The sequence below is a fragment of the Pelobates fuscus genome, chromosome 9 (genome assembly GCF_036172605.1).
Source record: "Pelobates fuscus isolate aPelFus1 chromosome 9, aPelFus1.pri, whole genome shotgun sequence".
NCBI classification, from domain to species: domain Eukaryota; kingdom Metazoa; phylum Chordata; class Amphibia; order Anura; family Pelobatidae; genus Pelobates; species Pelobates fuscus.
The window spans coordinates 8,826,198-8,842,606 of record NC_086325.1 but is presented as its reverse complement, the minus strand read 5'-3'; positions in this window follow the sequence as shown (position 1 = coordinate 8,842,606).

Here is a 16,409-nt window from a genome sequence, read left to right as displayed (position 1 = left end):
TTCGATGCCTAATAGTTAAGAGAAGAGGGGTAGATCATGCTAACAGGGCTAGCTATCCTTGCACAATGCTAGGCTATGAAAAACATGCTAATGCAGGGTATGCTAGTAGGTGAGAAAGCATTCCTGGTGCTGCAACGGTTACTTAGCAGGTAGTATTAAGGACGGTGTACTTATTGGAACATATCACATAAAGGCATAAAGGTACGATCAGATAAGAGAAAGTCCCGTAGTGTCCCTCAGGATGGGGTCGGGCAGGATAAACTGGTGGTTGCTGGCTGTCCCCATGGAGGCGTGCTCGTTCATGAGGCACCGAGTTAGTCCTTTTAGCCGATGCCCACTGCTGCTACTTGTGTCTTGACTGTGGTGTTCATCTCAGGGGCGCTTCTGGACCGGGAGTCGTCTCTCTCTGCATGCAGTGGAGTGTGCAGCTTTGCGGCAGTGGCGTGGAGGGGATGACAGGAGTCGTGTCGTGCACCGGTTCCTGGATCAGGTGAGAGGTTTGTGTGGAGGCCAGGTTTTGTCGTGGTCACCTGTGATGTGGGACATCACAGACCTAGGTCTGGCCTCCACACAAACCTCTCACCTGATCCGGGAACCGGTGCTCGACACGGCTCCTGTCATCCCCTCCACGCCACTGCTGCAAAGCGAGAAGCCGCAAAGCTGCACACTCTGCATGCAGAGAGAGCCGACTCCCGGTCCAGAAGCGCCCCTGAGATGAACACCACAGTCAAGACACAAGTAGCAGCAGTGGGCATCGGCTAAAAGGACTAACTCGGTGCCTCATGAACGAGCACGCCTCCATGGGGACAGCCAGCAACCACCAGTTTAACCTGCCCGACCCCATCCTGAGGGACACTACGGGACTTTCTCTTATCTGATCGTACCTTTATGCCTTTATGTGATATGTTCCAATAAGTACACCGTCCTTAATACTACCCCAACAGCATAGCTGAGGGGGCAGTGGAGATCGTGTGGGGTAGTCGGAGGGGGCTTGGAGTGTGCCTTTTCAGCTTCCTTGATTCCTCCGGTTCCCGCCTCCGGGCTATAGAATGTGGGGGTGCGCCATGTTGGTCCCCGGTTCTAGTTTCCAGTAAGGTACACGTTTGTTGAGCTAGGTCGATGTTCCAGCTGCTGTGGGTTTGAGTGTCGGCATGAGTGCCATGTGCTTCCCCTGCCCGTTTTGTCGGTCGCTGTTGTCTGCTTTGCTGGGTGGCCATTTTGGGGATCTGAGGCAGAGGTCCATAGTATCGGCGCCGGGTGACTGGGCGGACCCAGGGGGCCACCGCTCTCGTCGCTTGTCTGAGGGTTAGACCCCGTTTGCATAGTATCGCCCAGAAGCTCTGACACTGCTGATCGAAGGCATTCAGGGGCCAAGTGGCTGGCTTGGTGCTTGTGTCCATTGCTGTGGTGTGCTGCCGGGCCGCCATCATGTGCGCGGCTCCTCCGCGTGTGATGACTCTATTCCCAGAGAGGCTTCGAGGTGACGGCCAGCGGGGACCGGGATGACCCCCACCGGTCCAGAGGGGGGGGGGTAGGAGTAGAGTGTGTCTGCTGGACGCACCAGTCGGCGGGGAAGTCGGCCGTCCTTCCCCCTCCTAGCCGTCTGCAGGCCTCAACTTGCAGCCGCGGTTAACGGTACCGTAGACTTTTGAGAAAGGTATCTGCCGGTTTGTCACAGTGTATCCAGACTATTTAGCCCAGTGTGGCATCAGTCGCTGGGAGATTTCTGGGTTTTTTCCCCAAAAAGACCCATCTATCGGTCAGGAGCTCACACAGTACACGTCCGCTCAGCTCAGAGTTCAAGCTCCGGCCCCTACAAGTTTTTTGTATGTGGTGTTAGTGAACAGTTTTGTCAGGAATTCTCCAAGTATTTAGGGCTGTTCCTCCACATGTTTTATTTCCCCACTATTGTTACTGGACGTTGTCGTGTGTTTTTCTGTCTGTGTTTGGATGCAGGATGGCACATTTTCCTGCTAAGTGGTTTGGTGCTGGATTGTTTCCTAAAATACTTGATTTCTAGAAAGCAGGTACAAATGTCAATAAAACTGACCTTTGTTATTACATCCTGTTTGTATGAATTTGGGAACATGTGATGTTTGGGGGGGGGGGGGGGGGGAAGGGGGACACCGTATTCTGTAATAAGTGAACATTTGAAAAGATCTCTACAAACTGCCAATAAATAGGGGATGGGGGGGAGGGTGGACCCAGGGAAACAAAACCAATGACAGCCAATCACTTCTCAAATGCATACCCCCCAACATTTCAAATGGACAAAGAGGGACACTTTGATTTTAGGGGTGTGAGTGGGGTGTACGCGTGTCATTTACATTATAACCACTAGATGGCGACATTTGATTATTTTTGGACTGAATGGAAATTTCACTCTTTCTCAATTCCTTCAAAGTCTCTTAAAGTTATAGGGGAAGAGCCACGTAATAGCAATTGTCATTTTTATAAATCAATCGTGTTACTCCCCCCTGGCTGTCAATCAGAAAACAGGTCCTGTTACTTCCTGGTTTGTTTAGTTTCTCATTGAGCTGCATTGGGGAGTCTGTGATTGGACAGACACAAAGTGTGGGCGGGGTTAGAAGAGGAGGGTTTGCAAAGGCTGCAGACAAGAGATCTACAGCTTTTACAAGTTATTTTTAGATATATCCCCAATGAAAAGATGCTAAATTAAATGCATATATATTTTCATTGGGGGTAAATATACTAAACAGTTTTTTTTTGTTTTTCAGTAAAATTCACTGAAATTTAAAGGGGATCCTGAGTATCGCACGAAGCCAAGAATAAAACTGTCTGTAATACATACACTAAAAGTAGATAAGACCTAAGTGGAGTAAAGGAGCAAAATACAAGAGAATACATAATGTCTGTTGCTATTGATCGCCGTTAGGCGGTAGTCGTTGTCTTTCTAGCACTGTAAAAAGTATAAATTGAAATGGATTTTTTGTAAGTGAACGCAGTACGTGGGACATCACTAAATTGTGTGTAAGCGTCCTTACGCTGCAGTGATAAATCTGAATGGGCATGCTGGAGTTGGGACAGTTGCCCGGGGGTTGGATTGTGTAAAATAGTAATTACAGAGATCTTTACTGCCATTGTGATCATTTGGGTGTTAACACTTTGATCGCCAGGTGGTGGGAAGTGTGTGAATACAACATTGATAATGCTCCATCGGACACATTGATTCTACCTAAATAATAAACATTTATAAAAAATATTGTGATGCATGGTGTGTTCATTGCACGCGGCCGCTGCAGGCTGGTTTAACGCTGATAGAGAATCACTTGGATGGAGCCAGATGCAGAATATTCATTACCACCTCTGCTGGGCAGCAGATCACCAAGCTGCTGGAGATTGAGATGAGTGGGGATACAATACAGGAATCGTGTTCTGAAATCAGAGCAAATATATAAAAAGAGGAGGAGTCACCTGCTACTTTCACTGGTTTCCATGGCAATTAGTACTTTTAGTACTTCCAATAATTTATTAAAGCACACCGCTTTGTTAAATAAATATGTTCCCTGCGTTTGAATCAGCTTAGCTTTTCTATGCAATTTTGCTCCAATGAACCTTAATCCTCTATTTCTTTTGAACCGTTCGTCCTTCCTTCAATCCTAACAATGTTCGTGGAGCGATAATTACACATTTATTGTACGATTGCAATATTTGTTTATTTAGAAATAATTGTATGTTCCCAATTTATTACCATTTATTATACACAATCCTCCCAGACACTAAGTTAATATTTACCCCTTAAAGGACACTACAGGGGCCCAGATCACTTTATCCTAGTGACGTGGTGTGGGTGCAATGCCGTGTAAAATATTGCTGTCTTGCGGCTGTGTAGGCTCCTTCCAGTGAGAAGTCACACTTGGTTCTCCTAGAGCAGCGTTTGATTGGCGTTTTGACGTACATGCACACTAGCCTCCCAAAGCTACCTATTGGATTAGGCTCAGATGATTAATCTGCAGTGCGATGAGACCAGTGCGGCTCGGTAGGGAAGGGAAGTAATACTCGGCTTTTCCATAAGTAACGTGAATGGCACTACTGATGTAATGCTGTAGAACGCATGCGTTATAGATGTCCAAGCGAAGATAAGCGAACCTGGGACATCGAGGGGCAATAAAATATCCTTGTACGGGTCAGTAAGTCAGTGATATTATTTTTGTTACTTTAGCTGCACTCCATTTTGTGGTACTTTTCTTGTTTTTTTTTTATTCTGATTAGTTTTTTGTTGTTTTTTTATTTTCTGATGAGTTTTGTTTGTTTGTTGTTGTTGTTTTTTTATTCTGATTTGTTTTGTTTTTTGTTTCTTTTATTCTGATTAGTTTTGTTTTTGTTGTTTTTTTATTTTCTGATTTTTTTTATTCTGATTAGTTTTGTTTGTTGTTTTTTTTTATTCTGATTAGATTTTTTGTTGTTTTTTCTGATTATTTTTTTATTCTGATTAGTTTTGTTTGTTGCTTTTTATTCTGATGAGGTTTGTTTGTTGTTTTTTTTCTGATTTTTTTTATTCTGATTAGTTTTGTTTTTGTTTTTTTTTTTATTTTCTGATTAGTTTTGTTTTTGTTGTTTTTTATTTTCTGATGAGTTTTGTTTCCCCATCTTCCTGCGCCTCCCTAACAACCCGCAGTATTTCTCTGCTTGTTCCACCAATGATCTCACCACTTGAGTGTCTCTTAAAAGACTTTTTACATAAATTATTATTATTTTATTATTTATATAGCGCCAGCAGATTCCGTAGCGCTTTACAATGGGACCTTAAGTGTTCTCGCTGTTAGTTCTATCCAAGGTAGTAAAACACCAGAAGGTAAGTTTGCATAAAAAGCCCTTCCAGACCCTGGAGAATATCCAGCCCTTGCAGATTTATAGATTGAAGATGTCACCCTTTCATTGTAACACTGGGTTTCATTGTTATTTCATACCAGACGATGTTGAAACTGACGCCATGACAAGCGTCTGTCATTTTCCTTCCTCCACAGTGAACAGCTCTCCAACCTGCAGCCAGTCTAAAGTCTATGGACCCAGCTCAATTGTAATGTAGTAGGCAGGGCCCTGGGAAGAGGCCGACACGGTCCTACACCCACCTAATGCAACTCAATGGATCCAATAGCCATCGGCTGGTCAGATAGGCTGGTGTTTCTAAATTAAAGCTCTGAACAAGGGCCCTTAGAGATGTATGCCCAATGGGGTCATGGATTTAGAATAAGATCCAAGCTGTGAATTTATCTTTGCTCCTCCTAGAAAATGGCTGTGGTCAGGGCCGGACTGGGAACAAAATAAGGCCCGGGCATTTTTCAATCAGAGCGGCCCCCTAAGAAGGGGGCGGAGCCAGAGAGGGTGTGTTTTGTCATCACTAATGACAAGCACGCGCCCTCTCAAAGTGAGCATGTTGGTTCAATGCGCAGAGCCCCACTGAAGAGCTCTGGCATTAGAAAAAGGCCCTGAATTTGTTCTGCGCAGCGCAAGAAAATTTAATAACATGCTTGCGCTGTGTTTGCTTTCAAATTGTCTCTGGTGTCTCCACAAGTGGGATACCAGAGGACAAAAGGGCCAGGAAAGTGTATGGTGCATGTGTTTGGAGCCTGCTTGTGGGATTGCGTGTGTGTAGAGTGTGGTGTGGTATTGTGTAAATAGGTCAATTTAATTTGTGATTGTGATGTAATATGTGTGGCTAGGGGCTGTAGAGAGTGTGTGTATAGGGGGCATAGTGTTATAGGGGATGTAGCGAGTGTGTGCCTACTGGCTGTAGTGTGTGTGTATAGGTGACGTAGTGTGTGTAGGGGTTGTAGAGAGGGTGTGTAGGAGATCTAGTGTGTATAGGAGAGTGTGTGTGTGTGTGTGTGTGTGTATAGAGGATTAAGAGTGCATATAGGGTAAGGGATCTAGCGTGTATCTGGAGCGTAATGTGTGTAGTGGTGCAGTGTGAGGGGTGCTGTAGTGTGTGTGTGTGTGTATATATATATATATATATGTTTGGACGTATTGTATGTGTGAGGGGCGCAGTGTGTGTGTATTTAAGAGGGGTGCTGTGTGTGAGGGTGTTTTTATCTGCCGTCACATTCTAGGTTTCTAATTTTCTTTGTCTGTTAACTCACTGAGGGTTATTTTATATATTTTATATATATATATATATGTATATATATATATATGTGTGTGTGTGTGTGAGCGAGGGTGCTGTCTGTCTGAGGGTGCTGTGTGTGAGCGAGGGTGCTGTCTGTCTGAGGGTGCTGTGTCTGTCTGAGGGTGCTGTCTGTCTGAGGGTGCTGTCTGTCTGAGGGTGCTGTCTGTCTGAGGGTGCTGTGTGTCTGAGGGTGCTGTGTGTGTCAGGGTGCTGTGTGTGTCTGGGTGCGCTGTGTGTGTCTGGGTGCGCTGTGTGTCTGGGTGCGCTGTGTGTCTGGGTGCGCTGTGAGTGTTTGGGGGTGCTGTGTGTGTCTGGGGGTGCTGTGTGTGATGTGTGTCTGGGTGCTGTGTGTGTCTGGGGGCGCTGTGAGTGTTTGGGTGCTGTGTGTGTCTGGGGGTGCTGTGTGTGTCTGGGGGTGCTGGGGGTGCTGTGTGTCTGGGGGTGCTGTGTGTCTGGGGGTGCTGTGTGTCTGGGGGTGCTGTGTGTCTGGGGGTGCTGTGTGTCTGGGTGCGCTGTGTGTCTGGGGGTGCTGTGTGTCTGGGGGTGCTGTGAGTGTTTGGGGGTGCTGTGTGTGTCTGGGTGCTGTGTGTGTCTGGGGGCGCTGTGAGTGTTTGGGTGCTGTGTGTGTCTGGGGGTGCTGTGTGTGTCTGGGGGTGCTGGGGGTGCTGGGTGTCTGGGGGTGCTGTGTGTGTCTGGGGGTGCTGTGTGTCTGGGGGTGCTGTGTGTCTGGGGGTGCTGTGTGTCTGGGTGCGCTGTGTGTCTGGGGGTGCTGTGAGTGTTTGGGGGTGCTGTGAGTGTTTGGGGGTGCTGTGTGTGTCTGGGGGTGCTGTGTGTGATGTGTGTCTGGGGGTGCTGTGTGTGTCTGGGGGTGCTGTGTGTGTCTGGGTGCTGTGTGTGTCTCGGGGCGCTGTGAGTGTTTGGGTGCTGTGTGTGTCTGGGGGTGCTGTGTGTGTCTGGGGGTGCTGTGTGTGTCTGGGGGTGATGTGTGTGTCTGGGGGTGATGTGTGTGTCTGGGGGTGATGTGTGTGTCTGGGGGTGATGTGTGTGTCTGGGGGTGATGTGTGTGTCTGGGTGCGCTGTGTGTCTGGGTGCGCTGTGTGTCTGGGTGCGCTGTGAGTGTTTGGGGGTGCTGTGAGTGTTTGGGGGTGCTGTGTGTGTCTGGGGGTGCTGTGTGTGTCTGGGGGTGCTGTGTGTGTCTGGGGGTGCTGTGTGTGTCTGGGGGTGCTGTGTGTGTCTGGGGGTGCTGTGTGTGTCTGGGGGTGCTGTGTGTGTCTGGGGGTGCTGTGTGTGTCTGGGGGTGCTGTGTGTGTCTGGGGGTGCTGTGTGTGTCTGGGTGCTGTGTGTGTCTCGGGGCGCTGTGAGTGTTTGGGGGTGCTGTGTGTGTCTGGGGGTGCTGTGTGTGTCTGGGGGTGCTGTGTGTGTCTGGGGGTGATGTGTGTGTCTGGGGGTGATGTGTGTGTCTGGGGGCGCTGTGTGTGTCTGGGGGTGATGTGTGTGTGTGTGTGTGTGTGAGGGGGCTGTTAGTGTGATTTTTATTTAAATTTCAATATTTTTTTTTATTAATAATTAAAAAAAAAAAAATAATTATATCCCACCCTCCCTTCTTACCTTTATCCTGGGAGGGGGGGATCCATTCTGCCTGTGGGTGGGGTGGGGTGCTGCAATCCTTCCCTGGTGGTCCAGTGGTGAGAGTGAACTCTAACCTGCCGGCTAGAGTTCACTCTCGCGAGATCTGAGCGTTGCCGCGGTAACCGGTAACCGCGGCAACGCTCAGACCTCGCGAGAGGACCCGGCGGAGCTGCTGGATAGAGCTCCGCCGGTCTGTCTCCTGCCTCCCTTCCTCCCCTGCCGGCGGCCGCATCTCAGTGCCTGTGGGCCGGTGACGGAGATCTTTGATCTCCCCACCGGCCCATGGAGACACACAGCGGGGCCGGCGCTCGGATAGCGTTGGCCCTGCAGGGGCTGGCAGGGGAGATCCTGTGATCTCCCCTGCCGGCCCCACGGCCATCGCGGCCCACCGGGCATTTGCCCCCCGGTATGCCCGATGGCCAGTCCGGGCCTGGCTGTGGTGATCACTCATGGAGCTGGTTATAACTTTAAAAAAATGCAAAGTTTGTAAGAATTATAATAAACGGTTTCTCAATGGCCAAGGTGCCAACACAGGGAGGCTTCATGTCCTTGGATGTTATAGAATTATGGCGGCCGGCTGAGGACTTTGTGTCCTGATTTAACTTGGCACCGCTCAGTGTGGAAGAGCGATATAGGTGGGTGATCAACCCTGACGGTCAGTGACCACGTTCCTCATTACTGAATCGACACAGATTTTAGGTCGCTCTGGGATGACGGTGCGTATTTTCAGGTTTTGATGGTCAGGAGGTCGTTAAAAACTTTGAAGGGCAATTATTAAGAATGACTTCCGAAAAAAGTAAAAGGATAAAAGATTAGAGCCTGCACGAAGCAGCGTAAACAATATTCTGGGACCCATCTCTGGTGAGAACCCATTGTGTGCCCCCGCATTTGGCATTAATCTCTCACTGAGAATGTCTCACCATACTGTACTATCATACTGTGCATTACCAGTGCTAGCTCTGGGAGGAAATGTGGGAACTTCAGAAATGCAAGTTTACGTTAGACCAAAATAGTTGAATTGGAATAATTGTCTAAGTCGGCTAAGTTTTCAATTTGGCTATTTTGGTTTAAGATGTGAAATTTAGTTTAAATTAACAATTTGGGTATAACTACAGCTTGCAGCAGCAAACACCAAATATCCAGCTAATGGCGACACACAGACACAGTTTGTACCAACACAGACACACATTTATTAAAGACTTGGTATCTCACACAGTTTGCGGCAGCACACATACAAATTCTCCCTTCCTTTCATTTTTCTACAACACACCATGTATTGTGAGCAGGGAACAATACAATGCCACTAGTGAAAGATACAGTGTGAAATTGTGAATAGTGAAATGTACCGTGCCACTAGTGCACAATGTATTGTGAGCAGGGAACTATACAATGCCACTTGTGAATGGAAAGTTGTCAGTAGTGAAATGTAGAATGTCACTAGTTAAAGGTGCATCTAGTTCATTAATACACCAATGAGCAGGGCAGTGTGCTGTAATAACCAGACCGCCATGTCTGCTCCCCCACCAGACTGCACATTCTCTGGAGGTCTCGGTAGCAAGGATGTGGAGGTCTCCTGGATCCATGTTAATAACGCAGGCTCAGACAGGCCATTTATCTTCCTGATTCCTCAGGGATAGCCGGAGATGGGCTTTCATTTCCTGGCCAGGCCATTAATTGCACCTGTACCACCGTCCCTTGCAGTGTGGCATGCCAAGGCCTTGTCACTGCACAGCTCTGCCCTCCTAAATGCCCTGCGGGCACAATGCTGACTTAACCCTTTCATTAACAGAGCAGTAAAGAATGACTTCTACTGAGGAAATTCATAACAGGGTCTGAATTGACTTCTTGCCATCATTACAGTAACGAAACTTCAAGTTCGACATAATTATTTTGAATTGCCAGGAACTGAAAGTGTAGGTAAAAAACCATAGACGACTTTGAGAATTTTTCCAATTGGGCAATCTTGGCATAAAGTTCTTGAAATTCGAGGGGAATATCAAATTAGTGAATAATGGTGTCTATTCTGAGTATGAACAAAATGCCAGAAATCGAGCTGGACTACAACACAATGGGGTAACGGGGGATAACTCGTACGTTCATTAGTCTCATTTCCTGAGGCCCCCAAAACACATTGAAAAAAATGTCCAACCAAAAAGTGGTTAAACCTCTGATCTCGGTTTGTCCCATAATATGGACAGCCGGGCCTCGCACACAGCGGCTCAACCAATCCACATAAACTCATACACCCGTCTCCCAGGGCCCATGCCTTGACCTCAATTTTAGCTAAAAGGATTAAGATAGCCACTGGCTGTACGATAACTCGGAAAAATCCAGAGAACTGGAGGCCACTATTAGAGCCCAGAAAAATGAACTCATTTATTATCGTTTTTAGAGTGATTTCTTTACTGGAAACAGTGTGAGAGATCCTGATTGGCTTGAAATTATTATTTTTAAACTATTTGCTGTGACAGAAAAGAAATGGCAAGAGTTGGCAATGGATTTCCTTCGTCAATTAATAATAATTATAAAAATAATTACATTTAACTCGTCCAATTTAATTATCTCTCATGTACAAAAAATCCCCAAAATATCCCATACCCCAAAAATCCCCCAACCATACATAGGAACCCCACACAAATTCATACATTCCCTGATAGCCCTGATCTGAGTGACCAACATATCCAAGAATCACTCAGATCGGTTTGGTAGAACGGGAACGGCATAGTGTGAAAGATTGGACCAGCCAGATACGAGGTGGTAGCCCAAAATAGTTCCAGGAGAATAGGTGCCCTGGCTGGTCTCTGTTCGTGAGGTTCCTGTGCGAAAACCATACAAGGGAATCTCTTGCTTTCATACTACGAATGCTCCCCCTGTTCGGTATTTTATATCTTCCGGACGCCGTTCATGTAGGTGGTCGGGAACAGGAACGGGCAGTGGTCAAAAGTTTACCCGTATTCGTGTGAGTGCCTAGCCAAAAAGGGTTCCAGGCACTCGACGACCAAGTACTGCTGCGCTCGTTCGGGAGACAAGATGGCCGCCATCCTCTCTGCCACGTGTTTGGTTATATATGAACGGCTGCCACACAGGGGGAAGCGCTTATTAAATGTTTCCCTTGTGGTTTCACACTTAAGTGGTGGGTGACAACGTTCTAATGGGGTACAGGGGTGGTTCGGAAGGTGAACGGGTTTTATTCAGATGAAGTCTCCCGAATGGATAAAGTGTAATCACATAAAATATATATAGGATAATACGGTGTACGGACAGCTAAGGAAGGGAATAAAAGTGGTTGGTGAGGATCCGTTCCGCTACACACATATATTAATGCATTTGTTTTGTATTAATATGTGTGTATAAATTATAAGCATAACACTCATACAAATCGTGCTTATAGTATATATTCATGTAAATACTAATATAATACATATATTATTATATATGCATTATAAACCATCAAATATCCTGTAAACTAAGTAAAACCTTCACACTGACCCATGTACACATTAACACCAACACAGAAACACATAAAGTGACCCATGCACATTGACACACACTGGCCCATACACACATACACTGAGAAATATTAACCCATCCACACATTCAATGACCTAACACACACAGACACACTTACACAACCCCTAAAAACAATCACAGACCCATTAACAAACACAGACATACTCACACACATACACTGACCCATAAACAAACACAGACACACTCACATATACTGACCCATAAACACATACACACTCACAAACATACACTGACCCATAAACACAGACACACTGACTCATAAACAAATACAGACACACTGAGCCATAAACAAATACAGACACACATAAACTGACCCATAAACAAACACAGACACACTGACCCATAAACAAATACAGACACTGACACCTATACACTGGCCCATAAACACAGACACATCGACACATACATAAACAAATGACAGATTGTCCCTCTGCACAGTACCATTACGTGCTGCTTCCCAATGGTTTCCTGGGTCACCATTAGGTCTGCAGGTCTGGAGCTGGGTGAGAGCTGTCACTAGGCTTCTCTCCTGCTTGCGAAACAGACCTCACCACGTGTCCTTGGAGGGGGCTGCTTGCCCGCCTCTTGCCTTTGGACTATGGTCCCGACTTTATGTGAATGTGTTAACCCAGATAGCTATGCCATGGAGCCCATTCGTGTAGTTAAAGACTTCGGCTCCATGGCAATTGAACTGTGTGAATAGGATCTGAGCGCTATTCGGTAGTTTTGTGCGGTCAGATCCCAGCTATCTGGGGATATGTGACATGTCTGTATTTTATGTATAAAATGTGACTTTGTGTATTTTATAGTATTTTAATGCTTTGTGCTCACCATGTGCATAATGGAGTCGTGTCTCTGTCCTGGGAGATAATTGAATTACTTCTCAATTAGACTCTGAAACCGGTCTGAGCCAGAAGGCCACGCTGGCAGGGGGTTTTAAAAGATACTTTACTAACTTTTGAACCCCTGGTCTGATTCATGCCATTTTTTTATATGTTGTTCCCCTGACTGGATTGATCGTGAATATGTATTTTTTATGTGAATGTGATGTATGGTTTTAGAGTTATGAAAGTTGGGTAAAAAGTATGTTTTAAAATGTATGTATAATGGGATTACCTCCCAGGCTAAGGGGAGGGAATCTGTGGGATGTAACTATTGTGTGATTGGTGTATTGTAAACCCCTCCCTTGCATGGGAGAATCCTTTATAAGACAGTGTGTGAATAAATCTGGAGTTCCTGTTTAACCCTCAAAGTGAAGTGTCGTCTCATTATTGGGGGAGGATTTATTGTATGCTGTTCCAGTTTGACTGCTAGGATTGAAAACCTATTCGTATGGTTCCTATTCAACTGTCTACAGCATTTATATGCTTCTTCGGTTCGGTGATTGTGGTGTCTGCCAGAGTGCTTGGAGTCCTCAGGAAACGCTAGGAGCATCCTTTAACGGAGGTACCCAGTCGGGGTGCCAGGCAATCCGTTACAATGCCCTAACCCCTAACTGTAAATCTGTACCCCAAAACATGCCCTAACCCCTAACTGTAAATCTGTACCCCAAAACACGCCCTAACCCCTAACTGTAAATCGGTACCCCAAAACATGCCCTAACCCCTAACTGTAAATCTGTACCCCAAAACATGCCCTAACCCCTAACTGTAAATCTGTACCCCAAAACATGCCCTAACCCCTAACTGTAAATCTGTACCCCAAAACATGCCCTAACTGTGTATCTGTACCCCAAAACACGCCCTAACCCCTAACTGTAAATCGGTACCCCAAAACATGCCCTAACCCCTAACTGTAAATCTGTACCCCAAAACACGCCCTAACCCCTAACTGTAAATCGGTACCCCAAAACATGCCCTAACCCCTAACTGTAAATCTGTACCCCAAAACATGCCCTAACTGTGAATCTGTACCCCAAAACATGCCCTAACCCCAACTGTAAATTTGTAACCCAAAACATGCCCTAACCCCTAACTGTAAGTCTGTACCCCAAAACATGCCATTACCCCTAACTGTAAATCTGTACCCCAAAACATGCCCTAACCCCTAACTGTAAATCGGTACCCCAAAACATGCCCTAACCCCTAACTGTAAATTTGTACCCCAAAACATGCCCTAACCCCTAACTGTAAATCTGTACCCCAAAACATGCCATAACCCATGCTCCTGACTTTTTAACCCTGCCGTGTAAAATATTGCTGTCTTGCGGCTGTCTAGGCTCCTTCCAGTGAGAAGTCACACTTGGTTCTCCTAGAGCAGCGTTTGATTGGCGTTTTGACGTACATGCACACTAGCCTCCCAACGCTACCTATTGGATTAGGCTCAGATCATTAATCTGCGGTGCGATGAGACCAGTGCGGCTCGGTAGGGAAGGGAAGTAATACTCGGCTTTTCCATAAGTAACGTGAATGGCACTACTGATGTAATGCTCTAGAACGCATGCGTTATAGATGTCCAAGCGAAGATAAGCGAACCTGGGACATCGAGGGGCAATAAAATATCCTTCTACGGGTCAGTAAGTCAGTGATATTATTTTTGTTACTTTAGTTGCACTCCATTTTGTGGTACTTTTCTTGTTGTTTTTTTTATTCTGATTTGTTTTTGTTGGTTTTTTATTTCCTGAATTTTTTTTATTCTGATTAGTTTTTTGTTGTTTTTTATTTTCTGATGAGTTTTGTTTGTTTGTTGTTGTTTTTTATTCTGATTAGTTTTGTTTTTTGTTTCTTTTATTCTGATTAGTTTTGTTTTTGTTGGTTTTTTATTTTCTGATTTTTTTTATTCTGATTAGTTTTGTTTGTTGGTTTTTTTTATTCTGATTAGATTTTTTGTTGTTGTTTTTTCTGATTATTTTTTTATTCTGATTATTTTTTTGTTGTTTTTTATTCTGATGAGTTTTGTTTGTTTGTTGTTGTTTTTTTCTGATTTTTTTATTCTGATTAGTTTAGTTTTTTTTTTTTAATTCTGATTAGTTTTGTTTTTGTTGTTTTTTTATTTTCTGATTAGTTTTGTTTGTTGTTGTTTTTTTCTGATTAGTTTTGTTTTTGTTGTTTTTTATTTTCTGATGAGTTTTGTTTCCCCATCTTCTGTTTCTCTGTTTGTTCCACCAATGATCTCACCACTGGAGTGTCTCTTAAAATACTTTTTACACAAATTATTATTATTTTATTATTTATATAGCGCCAGCAGATTCTGTAGCGCTTTACAATGGGACCTTAAGTGTTCTCGCTGTTAGTTCTATCCAAGGTAGTAAAACACCAGAAGGTAAGTTTGCATAAAAAGCCCTTCCAGACCCTGGAGAATATCCAGCCCTTGCAGATTTATAGATTGAAGATGTCACCCTTTCATTGTAACACTGGGTTTCATTGTTATTTCATACCAGACGATGTTGAAACTGACGCCATGACAAGCGTCTGTCATTTTCCTTCCTCCACAGTGAACAGCTCTCCAACCTGCAGCCAGTCTAAAATCTATGGACCCAGCTCAATTGTAATGTAGTAGGCAGGGCCCTGGGGAGAGGCCGACATGGTCCTACACCCACCTAATGCAACTCAATGGATCCAATAGCCATCGGCTGGTCAGATAGGCTGGTGTTTCTAAATTAAAGCTCTGAACAAGGGCCCTTAGAGATGTATGCCCAATGGGGTCATGGATTTAGAATAAGATCCAAGCTGTGAATGTATCTTTGCTCCTCCTAGAAAATGGCTGTGGTGATCACTCATGGAGCTGGTTATAATTTAAAAAAAATGCAATGTTTGTAAGAATTATAATAAACGGTTTCTCAATGGCCAAGGTGCCAACTCTATGCCAACACAGGGAGGCTTCATGTCCTTGGATGTTATAAAATTTTGGCGGCCTCTGCACTAATGGTACTGCACAACTGTAAATCTCCTTAATCCAAGACCCTCTTACCCCACACTGTGCCTTAGTGCATACTTTACGATCGTAGCACCATGACAATATCACCCGATTTAACAGCAACATTTTAATTGAACTCTAGATGTTTAAATGGAATAATTTTCCAGGACACATTATTTCTTTCATGTAGCTAAAGTGGTGCCCTGTAGTATGAGGAATTCATATGCTGCAGGGGGGAATCACAATTCACTAATCAGTTCCTTTGGGATTCCTTAACTAATGACTTAAGTAGCGTTCATATTATTATTAATTATTATTATTATTATTATTATTATAATTATTTTATTATAATTATTTTATTATTTATTATTAATATTATTATTATTATTATATTATATTATTATATTATTATTATTATTATTTATTATTATTATTAATTATTATTATTATTATTAATTACCATGGGTAGCACGTTTCTTACACTGCTCTCAGCATGCAGACGGAATATGTGTTCAGGGAAACATGGTGGATCCTGCCGCCCCTGGCATTTCTGTTGGAAATGAAAAAAGGTGATTTAAATGTGAATTTGTATAAATTCCCTTTTTATGAACCAATTTAATGTTTAATATATTTTGTGAATAAAATAACGATGTGGTCGACAGTACCCATCACTCTCAGCCTAATAATGTTTAGTAAATCCTGAGGCTCAGGGGCTGCATTTTGGGGGAGGGGGGCGGTTGGAGATTGACACAATTTATTACCGCTTTCTCCTCGCGTTCTTAACCTCGTTACAAAGAAAAGAAAACAACTGCTATTGATTGGTGGCCCATTGTATGGAGGCCTTTAAAATAATGTGAAGCTATACATTTTGGAATTGATTAGCGGAGAGAAATTCTATGTTCATGATTAACTATTCGAGCACAAAATGAGTAACTAAACAGAATCCGCATTAAATGCACGGCGGGGACTCACTCAGAATGCCAGAGTACCCCAACAGTGCCGAAAGGATGTGGGATTGTTATATCTATACACACACAGACACACACACACACAGTATATATACACACACACACATATATACACACACACACAGTATACACACACACACACATATATACACACACAGACACACACACAGTATATACACACACACACAGTATATATACACACACACACATATATACACACACACACACACAGTATACACACACACACACATATATACACACACACATATACACACAGTATACACACACATATACAC